Source organism: Dryobates pubescens, chromosome 21, assembly GCF_014839835.1.
Source record: "Dryobates pubescens isolate bDryPub1 chromosome 21, bDryPub1.pri, whole genome shotgun sequence".
NCBI lineage: Eukaryota > Metazoa > Chordata > Aves > Piciformes > Picidae > Dryobates > Dryobates pubescens.
This window is the reverse complement of record NC_071632.1, coordinates 16,287,762-16,305,949: the sequence shown is the minus strand read 5'-3', so window position 1 is coordinate 16,305,949 and position 18,188 is coordinate 16,287,762. Positions and strand designations below refer to the sequence as shown.

General features: G+C 42.6%; 1 protein-coding gene across 1 annotated transcript in view; it reads left to right on the top strand.

The window, feature by feature from the left end:
• The window catches only part of LOC104297844 (sodium channel protein type 5 subunit alpha), a 222,074-nt gene that overhangs the window by 26,718 nt on the left and 177,168 nt on the right, over positions 1-18,188 (top strand). The gene's annotated exons all lie outside the window — the stretch shown is intronic.

Here is an 18,188-nt window from a genome sequence, read left to right as displayed (position 1 = left end):
CAGAGCCAGAAAGATCTCTGAAAATGGCTCAACATTAGAAAGCAGCTTCCCAGCTGAAGTCTTATCTTTCCTCTCTTTCTGGGGACTGCAAAGCTGCTGCCTTTTGGCAATCTGCTCTCCAGAGACAGATGTGAACACGTAGCTTCTGACCCTACGTTTTGGGGGTTGGATTATGGGAGGCTCTGGATGTGCACTGTGCTGTCCAGGAAGGGGTTACTGCCCATGCCTAAAGACAGAAAGATGCCTTGCAGAGTACTTTATGCCTCTTCCCAGGTCTTGATCCCTTGGCAATGTACATTCTGTACAAGGTTCAACCAAGTGCTTCTCCCACCCCAACCCTCTCCTGAAACCAGCTCAGACTCACTGTTTTCTGTTGTTGCCAATTTGTGGTGGGGTTTTTACTCCCTGTGCTGCAAGAGATAGAGCCTCATATAACCTAACTCAGAAAGACTCCTGATATTAGCTCCCTCCCACCCCCCTTATTCCCATTTATCTTGTGTCTCATTTTGCAATTGCTATTATTTCATCCCTCTGGGGCACCTACTAAGACTACCCTGATGATGGATGCTGCCAGACCAGATGCATAAATATTAAGAAAGGCAGAAAGAGCCAGACTTGCAGTTTCTTTGTGCAGAACAGTGATGGGAACGCTGTTCTTACAGCTGACCAACACAACTGCAGTCTCAGCTCCAAATTTAAAAGCCTGTAGATGCTGGTTAAGCTAAAGTTTTAACTGGGACTTTAACTGGGTAGCATCTTGTGTTCAGGCAGAGAAGCAAATGCTCAGGCTTTTGGGGTCATTTAGCCTGGAGAAGAGGAGGCTCAGGGGAGATCCTATTGCTGTCTACAACTACCTGAAGGGAAGTTGTAGCCAGGTGGGGGTTGGTCTCTTCTCCCAGGCAACCAGCACCAGAGCAAGAGGACACAGTTTCAAGCTGCACCAAGGGAAGTGTAGGCTTGAGGTGAGAAGAAAGTTCTTCACAGAGAGAGTTGTTAGGCATCGGAATGTACTGCCCAGGGAAGTGGTGGAGTCACCATCCCTGGAGGTGTTCAAGAGGGGACTGGATGTGGCACTTGGTGCCATGGTCTAGTAGTCATGAGGTCTGTGTTGGACTTGATGATCTTTGAGGTCTTTTCCAACCTTATTGATTCTATGATTCTGTGCTGGTTGTACTGGTGATTATTCACTAGATTGCCAGAGGGCTTGTTCAGGGGGCTGGTCTGGTCTCCAGGTGTATACTGTACCTTGTATAATTTCTGTTGCTGGTAAAGCAAGACAAATTTGTACCTAGATGATTTTCTTTGCTGTTTGCAGAGTTTCCTGAATCTTGACGTACAAAATCTGATGTGATCATTGGACCTTGTGCATGGCCCTAGACATGATTATGTTAACTGTCAATCTGGGATGTAATCCTTGTAGTACAGTGTCACAAGTCACCTGTCTACGTGACCACCTTAATAAATCAGCCTGTGATCGCGTGGAATTGCCAGAGGTTTGGTATGAGATCAGAAAGCCTGATGGCAATATTCAGATAAAGGAAGAACAGGGAGTCTTGATTAACGCTGAGCTAGCTGTCTCTTCTCTAATGCTCTTTCCAGTTCAATGGACGTTTTGATGATCCTGTTTGGTCTGAAGGCCACAGATTTATTGATGGTCACAGATCAAAATACCATCACTTCGAATAAATTATGCTGCCCTGTTTCTGATAAGAAGTGCGCCGAGTAACAGCATCTATAAACGGAAGGGGAATAGCTAGGCAGGCTGAACAAAGGCTCATGGCACTGCTTCTCGGAGTGAGAGGGAATGTGGTTGAAGCACATTGCCAGCAATGGAATTTGGTAAATGCAAATTTGACTCTGGCAGTGCATCTTTGTTGTGGGCACCGCAGCACAGTAAGACTGAGGGTGGTTTAGGAGGATGTCAATTTCAAACGTCTTCTGTCTACATCTCTTCCTGTAGCACTCTGCCCATCTATCCTACCTTGAATCAGATGTAGTTTTGGACATTTGAAGGTAGATCAGGACTACCATTAAAAAGGCACAGAATACTTTTCTTACAGTGTTGAGACACTGGAATGGGTTGCCTAGAGAAGCTGTGGATGCTCCCTCCCTGAAAGTGTTAGACCAGGCTGGATGAGGCTTCGAGCAACCTGGTCTAGTGGGAGGCGTCCCTGCCAATGCCAGAGGGGTTGGAATGAGGTGATCTTTAGGGTCTCTTCCAACTCAAGCATTCTATGATTCTATGACCAGTATTGCAACTAATAATGGCAAAAGTTTCTTGTAGACTAAAACCAGTTTAATATTCACAGTCTCCCAAATGTCACCGCTCTATTATTAGCTGAGTATCAAGGGCAAGTGCTGCTGGTGTGATCATGCAAAGATCTCAATAACCCTACACCCAATGCCAAGTAAACTGGCACTTTGTAAAATCAAAGTTTATGAATGTAAACCCGTCCTCATTTTGCTAGAAGTGATCTCTCCAGATCTTGGTGATCTTGCAACTCTACCAAGGGTCTAGATTTGTCACTCCTCATGCTCTGTAAGTAAAAGCGTCTCATTGGTTTGGCATTTTCAAAAAGTACTAAGTTTTACTTACAAAACCCTTGTAAGTTACCTTCCTCTAAAGCTAGCAGTCAGTGTCCTTTATATTCTCTGTAGTAGGAAGGAGATTGGAAGACATCTCATTTCAGAGCCTACAAAACCTGACCAAAGGTCCAGCATCACTCACTTCCATCCATTTACTACAGCGAACTTAAAAGCAGCTGTTTGCACAGTTCATCTATTTCCTTGAGATGAAAACTTCTCCTTTGTGGCAACCTATGAACATCTATTAAAACACAGGCTGTGTAGGAGAGCAGATTGTGTGGTACTGCCCATCTGCACATCGGATACCCATGCTTACTTTTTAATAAGAGCAAGGAGCTGGATGTAATGTCATGCAGTCATAATTCTTGGCAGTTGCTATAGTTCATATGTTTATTGGAAACTGAAGCTTTGCAGCATTTATCAGATCTCTTTATGCTTCCTGCATTAGTGCTTGGTTTGTTTTTTTCAGCTGAGCTCTCAGGCTGCTGGCCCTGTTTGGTTGGGAAAGAGCCATGTGTCCAGTAGAGTACTTCATGGAGGGAGTGACTACGCTGAAAAAAGCAAATGAGCCCAGGAGCACCTGCCTGGAGCATGCATGTTTGTAACCTGTGAAGGGTTTTAGATGTTTTGAGAATGACAGAAAGATGCTCTTGTGTAAAAAAAGTCAGATGTGAAATGGAAGGTCTAGCCTGAGAGATGATGGGCTTGGACTGTGCAGAGAAGGTGGGTTGTGACAAACTGACCTAGGGGAAAGAAGCACTTTCTGCCATCTAAAAGTGGACTCATATGAACTCATATATCAGCCTCGGAATGTCATTTAAAGGTCAGACTCAGACGTCAAGCCTTGGCTTGCAGCAGAGGGGATTATAAGGCAGTTGGAACCTGGGCAGTTTCTAACTGATTCATAGTATCATAGAATGGTCTGGGTTGGAAAGGACCTCCACAGGTCATTTAGTCCAAACCCCATCCAGAAAGTGTCCTCATACCACATGTCATCTCACCACAGGGCTGCATTAGAAGAAGGCTCCAGGAGTGCTGAGGATGTACATCCACCCCCAGTCTTTTTGTCCACTCCCTGTTTCATGGCACTGTGACATGTGTTCAGCATCCCAGTGCACCTGAGCTAGGCTGACATGTGCTCCCAACTGTAAAATAAGGGTAGTACTCCTTGCTGTGCAGGACCAAGGAGGAATAGAGACTCCTGGGGGGTCACAGCTCTTGGTGTGGGTTGTGGAGGGACAATTGGAAGACAGTTCCCTGGCTTTTCTGGGACTGCACTAAAATGAAAGAAACAGGGCTCACAAGCCTCCCTCTTTTGTTCCATTCACATTGCTTCCATCTCATTGTAGGAGGTAAAAAACAGAGGATGCTCCAAGCTCCCCTGCTCCTATGACCGCAGCCTCCTAAATCACAGAATCACAGAATCACCAAGGTTGGAAGAGACCTCAAAGATCATCAAGTCCAACCTGTCACCACAGACCTCATGACTAAACCGTGGCACCAAGTGCCACGTCCAGTCCCCTCTTGAACACCTCCAGGGATGGTGACTCCACCACCTCCCTGGGCAGCCCATTCCAATGCCTAACAACTCTTTCAGCGAAGAACTTTCTCCTCACCTCCAGCCTAAACTTCCCCTGGCACAGCTTGAGACTGTGTCCTCTTGTTCTGGTGCTGGTTGCCTGGCAGAAGAGACCAACCCCCTCCTGGCTACAACCACCCTTCAGGTAGTTGGAGACAGCATTAAAGTCTCCCCTGAGCCTCCTCTTTTCTCCAGGCTAAACAATCCCAGCTCCCTCAGCCTCTCCTCACAGGGCTGTGCTCAAGGCCTCTCCCCAGCCTCGTTGCCCTTCTCTGGACACGTTCAAGTGTCTCAATGTCCTTCTTAAACTGAGGGTCCCAGAACTGGACACAGTTCTCAAGGTTTGGCCTAACCAGTGCCGAGTACAGGATTTTGCCCTTAGGAAGGTGATACTGTTGAAAATTTATTCTAGGATGAAATTCCTTCTTTTAATAAAAGCCCTATTTAAATAATCAAAGTCCCAGAGATGAGCTGCAGCTAGCCTGTTTGCCCAAGAGAGCATTTCAGAATACTTTTACCCAACAGTTGGTCTGAGATCAAACAGACTTGGCATTGCACTGTTTCCTGGATAACACGCCATCATTATTTATTAATCTGAATCAAAGTGCTTGATGTTTTCATGCTAGCAGTTAGACAGAGCCTTATCGTCTGCCTCCTTTTTTTCCCCCCTCTCTTTCTTTATTTTTTCAAAATTTGTTGTGTTTCAAGAAAATTTTGAAGCTGTTGCAGTGGGAAATCCGTAGCTTAAGTGGCAGCTTGCTCATCTTTTATTTATTGTTGTAATCATCCCACTGGTACTCATTCAAAGCTCCGAAAAGAGCCTTGTCCTCGGTCGGAGTTTTGCGCTTGCAAGGGATTCTGATGGTGATTTTTAGAAGAGAAGTGTGGTTTCCTGGTTTGGAATAGGCATTATTGCTTTGTGGCTCGAAGAGATGTCATTAGTCTAGTCAAACCCAAGCAATTAAAAAAATAACTAAGAATGATGCTGGAATCCAAATAACTCTGTAAAGTTCCTGATTCCTTCGTATTCTTTAAAATCACAAACACAGGGGTGTCAAGACAGTGGGAGGACCAGCAAAGGGATGTGCTAAAGGGTGATTTCTGGTGTGGGTTGGAAGGTACCTTAGAGATCATCTACTCCAGCCTCCCTGCCGTGGGCAGGGACGCCTCTCAACTAGACTCTGCATGAAAATTTGTCATTTTCTCTGAGAAATCTGCTCCCTTTACAGTTTGGAGGCTTCTTTGTCGTGCAGAGAAATTTGTATTTCAAAGTAAATGCTCTTTAATAAAATGCTTCTCTTATTGGAAAAGCTTTTTTTTTTTTTTCTATAGAAAGCGAGTTTCAATAGGAAATTTGCAGTCAGCTGTTCCCATCCTGCAGGCAAGGCTGCTGCTCCCCCTTCCAGGAGAAAGGATGGCTTCATACAGACCCAGCACTTCTGCCTACCCATACCAGTGCTGCGGGTTTATAAGCACATTTCCCTGTTTTAAAATGTTTTCCTGTCTCCTGTTTTGGGTTTTTTTGTGTGTGTAAAACATCCTCACAAAGAGGGAGGATGATTAATTGGAAACTACAGAGGAAACTACAAAATCAATTGCACTCAGAGAACTGACTAATGTAGAAACTAAACTAATAAAAATCCCCAGAGAAATGGATGTGGGGGTTTTGGTTGGTTGGTTGGTTGGTTGGTTGATTGGTTGGGGTTTTTGTTTTGGTTTGGGTTTGTTTTTTTCATCTCTCTCCTTATTCAGACTTAACTGTTCCTTGGAAGGTTTTTCTGGAACAGAATGATAACCCTTACAGCTTACCTTCTGGGTGCTCAGCTACATGTTCTCTGTGAACACAGCAACCGATCTTAAAAAGCCCACCCAAATTATCTCGCTGGGCTGCAGGCTTCCTCTGACCATTTGCACCAAGGGAAGATCAGCTCCCCAAGCTGGTTGTGCTTCTTCATGAAATTAATCCATAAGATTTTTTTTTTTTTCCTGCTCATAAATAACTGTGAAATGATTAAACTTTAAAACATAAGACTGCTCGTGTGCTAAACCTCACGGAAGAATAATCTCATGATAAATTTAGTTGTAAAGTAGCGGAAGCATGGATGATTACAATTCTATTTTTAGACATGCGCAGTAAAGCGTTTCTGTTTGATCTCTAGTAATGTTAGTTTAAGCCAGAGACTCCAAATGAAGGCAGAGATGTGAGAATCATAGAATCATAGAATGCTCCAGGCTGGAAGGGACCTCCAAAGGTGATCCAGTCTGACCTCCCCGCAGTCAGCAGGGACATCCCCAGCTAGGTCAGGCTGCCCAGGGCCTCATTGAGCCTCACCTTGCGTATCCCCAGGGAAGGGGCCTCAACGAATAAGCAGAAGCAGCATAGTCAGCATGGTTAAGAGTCCTGGCTCTGTGTTGGGAGGCAATATTGGAATGATGAACCCAGATTATGTTTGTCAGGACAGGGAGAAGGGAGTGATGAGTGAAATGTGAGATGGCCAGAGCTGGTGGCATCACTAGACATGTCAAGAAGACTTGGAAGACCAGGGTCTGTATCTCTGCTGCCTACCTGTACCAGCCATCAGTTAAAATACCAGTTCTTGAGATCATACAGGGTGCATTGGGTAAAATGGAGGCTGAGATGTCTGTGCTCTCAGGCCATACCTAAATCATAAATATGAAAAGACCAGGCTTTGAGATGTGTTTCTGCTTTGAGTGTGTAAGGAGAAGGGAGTTAAGATAAATCAGCAGAACTCTGTCCTGGACTGTCTTATTCTTGTTAGTCACTGTCAGAGTAAATGTTAAGCATGTGAAGTGGGATTTCCCATTACATTCTTGATGTGAATCTTCAATTTAATTTGGATTCATCTGGGAATATTATAAAATGTAAGAGCTGTGCAGATCAGTAATGCTTTTAATGCTCTGATCTTTCAAGCTACTTGTTCTTGTTTGGACCTAAGGGCTGGCTTACAGACTCTTGTGTGTTTTGTGACAACATTTTGCACAACCCTCTTTGCCAGCTCCATCCCTTTGAGGGGGTGGAGAGGGGAAGTAGAAGAAGATGTGCTGAAGCCCAAGGCTACAGTACAAAGCTGCAGCCTGGTCTGCTGTGACCATTTCTTCGAGGGCATCATCTTTCACTTTGCAGTTTACTTGGTGATCAAGTGAGAAGCACAGTTTCCACTAACTGTGTGTGGTGGATCAACCTTTTCTGGCTGCCAGGTGCCCATCAAGCTGCACTCTAACTCCTCCCTCCTCAGGTTGATTAACCCACCATGGATGGCTAGTAGGTTGAGGATACCTGATATACAGCCATTCTATTTCAAAGATGGTTATTAGCCCCTTGGAGAGGGTGGGAGCAATGTGGTTGTCACTGACAAGTTAAATGTATGCCATTTGTTGAAGTGGAAGGTCTATATCTCATGTTGTAAAGGAATTGTGGGCACGGGAGAGCTCTTGCAGAAGTGTTAAAGTTTGCCACCTGCTAGAGTGGAATATCCCCAAGCTCCATTCCTTTACCACCATGCTTTTAGGGGTCCCATTTTTCAGAGAGGAAACAAGCAGAGGTAAAGGTCACACACTTTGCATCATATTCCATAAAGGTCTGAATTTTGAGGGGTCAGATTTCAGTCCAGATGCTCTTGCTGTGTCGGAGGAAAGCAGTCATGCAAGCGTAGACACTCTGCTCACAGGTATCTACAGGTGTACACATCAGCATCTAAATTTAGGTGTCCTAATAAACAAATTGAATCATCAGGACCTTTGCTGGGGTCTAAAGCATAGTTTATCTCACTGAAGTAGACATGCAAAACAGGAGAGATGACTCATGTCCTAACCGTGTCTACTTCTGTCTGAATGTCTAACATCCTACATTCCTTCGGTTTGGCTGTTCTGTTCCCATGCATCAGAGAAGCTAGATTTTACTTGATTCATTCTGTCCTGTGTATGAGGCTATTTCACAAGAGCTGCATATCCAATACATAATGTATTAGCCAAAAAATTCAAGAGTACATTATTTATCCTGTCTAAGCTGAGGAACTATACTGCAGGTGAACGTACAGAGGAGAAGGCAGTACTTAAATGATTAGCCCTGGACCTGGCAGATTAAAAATCAAGAGATCTCAACAGAAGCTTTCATTTTCTTGTGAAAATTTTAATTGACATTGCCTTGCAAAGGGTAATAAAAAAATCCTTATGGATGTTCAAGTAGTACAGTCATTTCTGTATCATTTTAGAACCCCATCAAAGTAGGTGCTATTCCATCTCATAGCTATAATGGTATTTGGGGCCTCTTACTTTGCATCCAATATTTGTATCATTGTGGATCTCTAGCATAGAAAGAACCCTGACTGTAGGAAGGCTGTAGGGTCCAAATATTGGATGGTCTCTCAGTGCAATTACTGTTTACCATTACCATTAAGAATAATAATAAAGTTATTTTCTGGAATACTTTATTTTTTCTTTCAGGAAGTGCAAACAAATTCCCAAATTATGGAGCTAGTGCATTTTCCATTTAGAAAATGTCCTGCATTGATACCATCATCAGATGTTCTCTTTCACAGGCCACTTGATGTATTATTTTCTGGCATACTCATTGACTGTTTGGTCCCATAAGCTAAATTAAGCAAGAAGCCACAACAGGGTTTGCAATACTAGGCCACTATTGTGTGCTTCCTGTGCATTGTGCCTCAGGCTCAATTGAGTATTACCAACCACTCAGGCATGCACCATTGACACATAAATGCATATTTGGATGTAGCTTGTTAGTAAGTGCAATGTCCCCAGCAGTTTTATTTGGATGACTATATTATTGCTAATTAACAGAAAATGTCATGACTTTTGGAAAATAATTGTTGGTGCAATGTGTTATTTATTCTGAAAGACTCTTCCATGTAAAAAGATGAGGACATTTTACAGAGGAGTGGAGGAAGAATATTCACAAGAGCCACAGGGTTCTCAGAACTGTGAGTCTCATTGACATCAGTGGGACATAGCCAAAACCACTCCTGCTCATGTGACTCACTCATATACCTTTAAAGTCACCCACTCTTTAGATGCTCCCCATCATTTACCCAGTTGCACTTTGAAGTTTCAGTTAGTAGCAGGAGAAATGAAATCCAATTCAGCTGACCTACCAGCAAGCTGTAGTGTGTAGAAGAAGGTAATCTGAGTGCTAGCATTGGTGCAACTAGGTATTAAAAAAGCCACCACAAGAATGAAAAATCCCTGGCTTCTCTGCCTCTGTGGCTCTGTCCGCCTCATTTACATAATGGTTTAGAGCATTATGTAATTCAAATCAAATCACTGTCAGTCGGCACCAGCATCCATTGCATCGCTCCCGTGAAGCTATGCCAAGTGGCTGAAGTAAATGTATTTGAAAGGAATGACAGAGATGAAATAATTCTGGCTCTCCGATGCCGGGGGTCTGACCCACAGCCGGTTGCAGTCACACAAAATATTCCCCTTGATTGACGTGAGCTGAGGATTGCACCTCCAGAGCCCATGTAAGCTCTGAACTCTGATTCCGAAACTTGGCAACCAAACCCAGGCGGTTTTCAGTCGCAACCAGGCAGAATATCCCTCCTTTTTCAACAGCAATAATCTCTCTCTGTCTCTCGGGGCGGGGGGTGAGTGTGTGTGGGGGAAATCTCTTCCATCAGAGTGGAAGATCCACTTGCTTTATCCAAATGGTATTGTCAAATGTACAGTGCACTAAATAATGAATCAAATCTTCAGTGTAGTCCAGCAAGAAGCAGCCAGCTGCTCCCTGATAGGGTCCCTGTTCAGTTTGTCCTGCATGAGATAATTTTGCCAGTGCACTTAGATTCATAGAATCATAGAATCAATAAGGTTGGAAAAGACCTCAAAGATCATCAAGTCCAACCTGTCACCACAGACCTCATGACTAAACCATGGCACCAAGTGCCATGTCCAATCCCTTCTTGAACATCTCCAAGGATGGTGACTCCGCCACCTCCCTGGGCAGCACATTCCAATGGCTAACAACTCTGTGAAGAACTTTCTCCTCACTTTGAGTCTAAGCCTCCCCTGGTGTGGCTTGAGACTGTGTCCTCTTGTTCTGGTGCTGGTTGTCTGGGAGAAAAGACCAACCCCCACCTGGTTACAACCTCCCTCCAGGTATTTGTAGAGAGCAATAAGGTCTCCCCTGAGCCTCCTCTTCTCCAGGCTAAACAACCCCAGCTCCCTCAGCCTCTCCTCTTAGGGCTTGTGCTCGAGGCGTCTCCCCAGCCTTGTTGCCCTTCTCTGGACACATTCAAGAGTCTCAATGTCCTTCTTATCTCCTACCAGTGGCTGGGGTTCTGTTAGCACCAAACACCATTCAAAATCACAGACAAAATCCACCCCCCCCCATCCTTGTCCAGGGGAACCTACCAAGATAGACAAAAAAGCATTGCATGGGACAAAGAGGAGAATAAAGCAGCAGTGCCAAAATCACACAGGATTGGTGTGAATGTCACCTGAGGGTTATCCTTGCGCACAGGCAGAGGTTTGTGGAAAGGCTCTGTTCACTTGAAATTGAGTAGGTGGGAGGATGAGGTCATTGTCTTGGCTAATGAATGGGAAAGGGCTAGAGGAGGAGAAGAGTGGGAAGCTAGGTGTACTACTGGTATATGGATAGAGTGGAGTTCAGTGAAGGATAGTGATCTTGGAGATACTGCAGATGTGGAGATATGTGCAGATACTGCAGACTTGGCAGGACCTGCTGTCTCACCTCATATCTGAGGGATGTGGGTGGGGGACCTGCCACCTCTCACAGCTTAACTGTCTATGATTTGGGTCTGTCTCTCCCAGCCTTTGACATTCAGTGTTTTCTTGACCTCAGCCTCTTTTTGTTTGTCATCTGAGAGTAAAACTTTCTTGCTCCATTCACTATGGAAAGTGAAGTTCCGTTATGTCATGTTTGTCTTTTATTTCAGTGCTAAAATTGTGAAAGAGGCCCTGGCTTTGCTGATAGTTTCATCCATCATTTTTAATGTAAAAATGCCAGTTCTGGTGATGACTTTTATAAGTCTGTTGGTCTTCCCTCCTAATGGAATGTGTCTCCTTAAGTTAGATGGGGGGAGTCAGTGATGCCTCACCTATAAATTTGTGCTAATACATCAGCCAGCTTTCCAGCCAGGGTTCCTTCTTCTCTGGAAACATATAGCCAAGTTTTTGGTGGCCAGCATAAAACTTGCTTTCTTCAGCAGCATAATTGTCCCATAATGGCTTCAGAATACATTTTAATAGCCATTTTACAACTTCCTATAACTGTTAGAATGTCTTTACAAAACACTATGAACAAAATGGAGCAGATTTGATATTTTATTCATGTGAGCATTCAGAGCACCTAATGGTGTGAGCAGTATATATGATACTTGGCACAACATGGAATTTTCCTCTAGGTATAATTCTTATTGCTTGTTCAGAAAAGCTACAGACTGCATCCTGAGCTGAAAACATTCCTCTTTCTTGCGAGCTCTTTGCAAGTGCTGTTGGTTCAGAGTAGTGAAGAAGTCTTTCTCAGCATCTGAAGCTCGAGTAGTTTGTAGTAAAATAACTCTGAGGCTGGAAAACCTGTTGAGTGCAGAGAGTTATAATTTTCAGCAAAATATAGAGAGACACATTGGTAACTGTAATGTGCTGCTTCCCTCTTGCTTATTTATGTCATTTGGTTGCAGCTTAATTTGAAATAAAAACACCTGCAAAGAAAGCAGAATATTTTTAGCTCACTAAAAATATATGTTTTATCAGAAGAGAAGACTTAGTGCCAGCATTTAATTCTTAGCATAACATTTGTCATCCCCAAATACTGTTATAATATCAGGATGAAATCTTCTGAATTCATTTCCTTTTAGCACATGTTAGCTTTTTGAAGACACTATCTTATCAGTAAGTCATTGGTAATGTCAGAATGCTGTGATTCTGATGAGCAAGATGCCAGCAAAACTCATTAAACTGGATTTAAAGGAAGATACAGCAAAGGCAGAGCTGGTTGTGATGAAAAGCTCCTGGGTTGGTGACTCTGAGATTTTGGGTTGGACGTTTTGTGTTGTGGGTTTTTTTTATCCCAGTGATGTAAATGCAATGAGTTCTCTTATTTGTTTATGTCTGCCCCCTGGTCAGCATGCATGTGAACAAACAGGGCTTGTTTTAGGAAATCTGTGTTATGCAATTGCATATCAACCTGCAGGTTTGCTTCGTGATACGGGCAGCAAGAACAACTCTGTCTCGCAGCTCCTCCTGTGTCTGTCTGGGGCTCATTTCAGTCCTGTGCTTTTCGTAGGAGACCTCATTCGAGATCTAAACATTGCAGCTCTTTCCATCAGATCTTTGTGGAATACAAACCTTTTCCCCTGTGGGCTAGCCACAGGGATCTGTGTGGTCCTTGGCAGGCACTGGTGTCTCCAGCATCCCTTTTTTGCACCTTTGTCTCTGAGCTCACCCAACAAGATAAAAAAAGTTGGCAAATTGCCTTCATGTGTTGCAAAAACCCCAGGGTTTTGCAGCTCCCTGCAAGTTTGGTTACCCTCTAGGCCAAGGGGGGGCTATACAAAAGATCGGGACAGTATTATCAGCAGGGCCTCTTGTGACAAAAGTGGGGGTGATGATTTTAAACTAAAAGAGGGGAGAGTTAGACTAGATACAAGAGAGAAGTTTTTTACAGTGAAGGTCAGGAAACACTGAAACAGATTGCCCAGAGAAACTCTTGAGGTCAGTCTGAACAGGGCTCTTGGCTGCCTGATCTATTCAGAGATGTTGGACTAGATGATCTTTAAAGATGCCTTCCAACTCCAACCATTCTATGACCCTATGGTTATTTTAAAGCCTCAATTACACACTCTCTGGTGTGCATGCTCTGCTGGGAAGGTGATATCTTTAAAGAAAACATTTCTGTCTGAATATTCCTGGTCCTGACAGATCACTTCCCCAATTTCTGTGACTTCTTTAGGATGGGTAAAGCTGTGCTGGTTTATGCCAGCTGGAGAAGTGGCTGATTATATGTTAGGAACGTGTCCTACCAAAAAGAATTAATTGTTTATGGTCTGGACAAAATGATGCATGTTGGAAAAAAAGAAACAAACCCAGGTATCAGTTTAAGCTGAAGTAATAAGTGTGCTGTGTAAAATATCCAGGGTTGGATTATTCACTTCCCCCATGTTTTGATGTGAGAACACAGACCCTCAGAGTGAGTATTAACAGCAACTGAAATTTTGCAGTTAAAAGAGAGTGTCCCCTGCCACCTCCTAACTGTGGAATGTGAAATGCAGTATAAATACAAGTTGAATTAAGTCTCAAAAGGTTGTCTGTTGACTGTCAGTAAAATTATGGAGTGTCTAAGCCACCTAGACTACTTTAGCCTCTTGATCTTTATGTAGATGGTTTTTATTTGTTCTTGTTTAAAAGTAGCTCTCCATGAAGCCATTACTTCCTGTTTGGAATAAATGGGTGTATGTTTAAGTTTACACATATGTGACTCTAAGCCAGTGACATCAACTTAGATGTGTTGTCATATTGTTCTTTATTTCTCTAGTCTATTATTCTCATGTTTTGCAGTGCTCTGCAGGTCAAAGGAAAATGCCAGAGGAGGGGTAAAAGGATGACTGTGTTCTGTGTGATCTCAAAGATTGAAAAGAAACCCATCCTCTAGACTCTTTTTGCTACTGCAACAGTTGGGAATGCAAAGTCTGTATTTAGTCATAAACATTTCTTAAAAAGAGAATTAAGATTCTTGACTGTTAAAAGTCCAGCAAAATCAGAGTGGGATCATACCTGATACCATGGGCTACCATCCATCTGCCAGCCCATGGTCAATTGTAGCTGATGAGTGACATCATTGCAAATCAGTAGGGTTAGATGAATGCAGTTGTACTTGTCATGAGCATGTCTGATGGTATCTAAACTTTAGCCAGTGCCACTATTACATTGTTGATCTTAAAGTTTGCTTCCTTTGTTATCATTGCCAGAAATATATGCATACATCTCCTTGATAACACAGCAGGCAAGGAACGCTATCTCATCATGTAAGGAGGAGATGGCTCTGCAAGAAGTCCTGACTTCTTTGAAGTCAATGTCCAGCAAGGTGTGGTGCACATCAAGGACCTCAGCCTCTGCTTCCCTTTTGCTTCTGGGGGAGAGGCATGGGACCTCCCTGCTGGCTCGTGGCAGCATCTTGAGCCCTTATAAGGAGTTAGTAGGCACTAGGGTGGCGGTTTGAGTTCACACAAGAGCAGAAGGACAGTTAGATGGAGGTAAGCAGGACCTGTTTTCCCTGTATTTACCTCTTGCCCAAAGTAGCCTTTTGTGGTGTTGGTCACCCATGCACAGGTAGTCAAGGGAAAGCTTGCTGGGCATGAGAGTGATGTTCTGAGAACCTGAAAGGTCTTCTGAGCTGCAGGGGCTGAAGCCCATGACAGCAAGGCTAAAACTGTCCCAGGAAAAGGCATTTATCATTCTGAATTAATACAGGCATGAGTAATATCTTAGTTGTTTGCAATGTTCTCACTTCTTGCCACGCCACAGAAAAATATGCATCTTGGAGCTTTATTTTCTTATGCACATTTTGTTTACATAACCAGCACATTTTTATCAGCAAGAACCGATGTTAACTGAGTTTAAGAAAGACAAAGCGAGAGGGAAATGTTCGTTCTGTGCATGGCGATATCAGGGAAACAATGTGTTTGAAGCCTTGCACTTCAAAAATATGCCTGAGAGGAATGGAAAAATCCAGGCTCATATTGTGAGAACGTGAGTCACTAAAGCTATTATCTCTTAAGAAATGGCATTGCAGCTCTTTGATTCAGTGATTGATGATTTCTCTTTTTAAGTTGTGGTGCTTTCTTTCTTAGCCTTTTAGAAATCATCTGGGCTAACCCTGGCTATTTGTCAAAATGTTTGCAATGCATAGATTAAAAGATGTTAGACACAGCAAGGACCCATGAAATTATCTTGTCCATTTCCTGAAAGCATATGAAATTGGAAAAGAATTGGACTCTCTCTCTCTATATATATATATTTATATTAACATTTGGAACTTTAACTTACATACAATAGGAAGACAAAAGATGTCAATGTTTATCAGTTGTAGGGATGCTGGAAAATGTATGAATTTTTTTTTTTTGAGGAAAAATAAATAAGAAGATTTAATGAAGTTTGTGTAGCATTTTCCCAGTTGTTCCTAGGCAGCTATCTTTCTGGAATTTGCAGATAAAATGGAAATTATCTGGTTTTGACCAGCTTGACATTGATTCAATTTTCTAATAAGAAAGAGCTTTAAGCACAAATAATTCCCTTGAAAAAAAAATAAATTAAAATAACTATGACTTCTCATTTTGATTAGTTTTGGTGGTGGTGTTTTGGGGTTTTTTTTTAATGGCTATTTTATCTCCCTTAGCATCCCTTACAATTATTATTATTTTTTTTCCTTGTAAAAGTTTTGACCAGCTCTGTGGCCTGAATGGCTTCTTTCAGAAGACTTTAAGGAAGTCTGAGAAGGAGGCTGAACATTCTAGTCAAGATTCAGTTTTTATGATCAAACACTCATGAAAACTGCAGCACTTAATCAAGATGTTCCACACATTCTCTTGTCGTCTCACTACAGTACTTCACAACCCTCAAGCTACGTGGCTCTGTCTCCAGCTCAGCCATATGAAGAAGGTGGTGCAGAGTTGGCTACCACCATTTTTCTAGCACAAGAAATTTCTGCATAGGTTGGAGGAAGAAACCCTACCCATGCTCAGAGGCACTGGAAGCAGATAGTTGGTTTGATGTGGGTCACAAGCTTCTGCATATGTACTGGGGTATTAACTTTGATTCTCTGTGTGCTTCTGCATCTGCACAAGCTCAAGCCAGCCACAGTGCTGGTAGACAGATTGAGCCCTTGCCCAGGGCAGCGTAAGCTGGCTTGTGTTGGCACTGGTGCTATGTAGGGATAAAAACACATAAGATCAGATGATGGATTTCTCCATACTGATAGCCTAGGAAGGGTGTAAAAACCAGGCAAACATAGATAGTCTCTTGCATGCAGACAAAGTTTCTCAGACACAAAAACTGCATCTTTGTGTTTAAAGCCATTAATGAATGGTTTGCCCTTGGATTTATCTTATGGCTTTGTGAATCCTTGCCATTTAAAGCCAGTAAGATTCACAGGATAACTCTGCTCCATGTGGAAAGTGGATCCAGTGGTTGTTTTAAACCTGCTGCTCTCTGTTTTCATGTAAAGTTTCTCCATTCTTGTATTATGAGAAAAAAGTGAGCAAGCATTCCCCATTCGCTGTCTTCACAGCACTCATGATTATTTAGACCTCAACTAACAGCCTGCGATGATCTTGCTCTGATTTAGAGTCCTAGTCTGTGCCTCTTCAGAAGTACTGATCAGCCAGTGATTTTTGTTGCCTCCTTGAGCACTGAGACAAGTTTCACTGTGAAGAAACAAAAATTGGAAGGACAAAAAAAACCCTCTGAGAATTCTCTGGCTACCTGTACTGATGTCACTTATAAAAAAAGGAATTCTATTTGCTTGCACTGGTGCTTAGTCACAAAGCACTGAGCATAAGAAAACTCTGTGGGAAAGCTTCTAATTTCCTGGTTTTCAGGAGGAGGGGGATAAAACAGTGATGTAGTGGGAGAAGGAAAAGGAATAAAGATAATAAATCTAAATAAAGAAGAGCATCAGAATACCCAAACTCCAGGAAGGCTAATTCAGTTTAGCCCTGCTTGTTCAAAGAAGCAGTAATTCAGAGTATAATGTACAAGCTGCAGTAAATCATTCCTATATGATAGGCTGTGATCAATGACAATTTAATGAATTCATTTTAAAACGAAGTCAGAATAGGAAAAACAGTAGTTATTTGAAAGAGTACTTAAATAAATTGAGTCAATAAATATGCTATTTGTCATGCAGAGTCCAGTTAAAGTCTTGTTTGCTAACAAAAATGCTGTCATCACAGAGCCTAATAGAAGCAAACTATCTGGAACTATCCACTGTAAACAGACAAATACCATCTGAAAGCAGAAAACAACAATTGTAGCTGAACAATGAATTGTATCCTGCACTCTTCAATGAATGCAGTAGGGTAGCCCACCTCACAATCCACTATTTTGTTTGTCACCAGCTTGTGTTCTGATTTAGTATGAATGGTAGTAAAAAAACAGGGGCTGTGTTTCTTCTATACAATGAGTTTTAATTGTTGTGTAGCAAGGGTTTCTCTTGTGGGGGAAAACGTGCCACTAAAGTCACTATTAACACTGCAAAATATGGCTTCAGTGAACTTGGATGGTATTCTGCAGGCTACTAAAGCAGTGATAAGCTTCATCTCTTTTCAAACAGTAGGTTTACATTAATTTTCACAGCTATCCATGTTGTTTAGTGCAGATACAAGAAGGCTTTTTGTTCTGCTGTGTTTTTCACGCTTGGCTTTATTTGTGCAAGTTGAAGAGACGTGGCAATTCTCACTTGTTTTCATTCAGGCAGGGACTGGAAGTTTTGATGGTAAAGCAGCATCAACCCAAGATGTCCAAAGCTCACAGATTTGGGTTAGATGTTCAAAGCAGTATTGGGTGGAAGGAGCTTGGATTTCAAATGGGATGAACTGGCAGCAGAGACTATGCAGCAACTCAGAGGCTTGGAGTGCTCTCATGAAGGTCCATGGACTTTGCCAAGTCCATTTGGGCTTCCAGCTTCCTTCAGACTGTAGGGTATGGGAAAGAAAAGGCTCAAAAATCTTGGTTAATACCTTGAGCATTTTATTTCCTATCCCAAAGGAAAGTAAAACTTATGTTGCAGAAGCCTAAGAGATTATGAAGAATTTCTGTGCGATTCAAGAATCTGAACTTGACCTCTCACTCTTTAAATTTGGAAGAGAACAGCTGGGGCATTTTTAGAGGTTGCATCATGTGGCCGGAGATGGTCTGATTTAAATCTGCCCTGCAGTCATCTTAGGCACATTATTCATCCACTCCCAGGGATGCATTTTCAAAAATGAGTTAGGAATCCAAATCCCTGTGGCTTTCAATGAAACTTAAG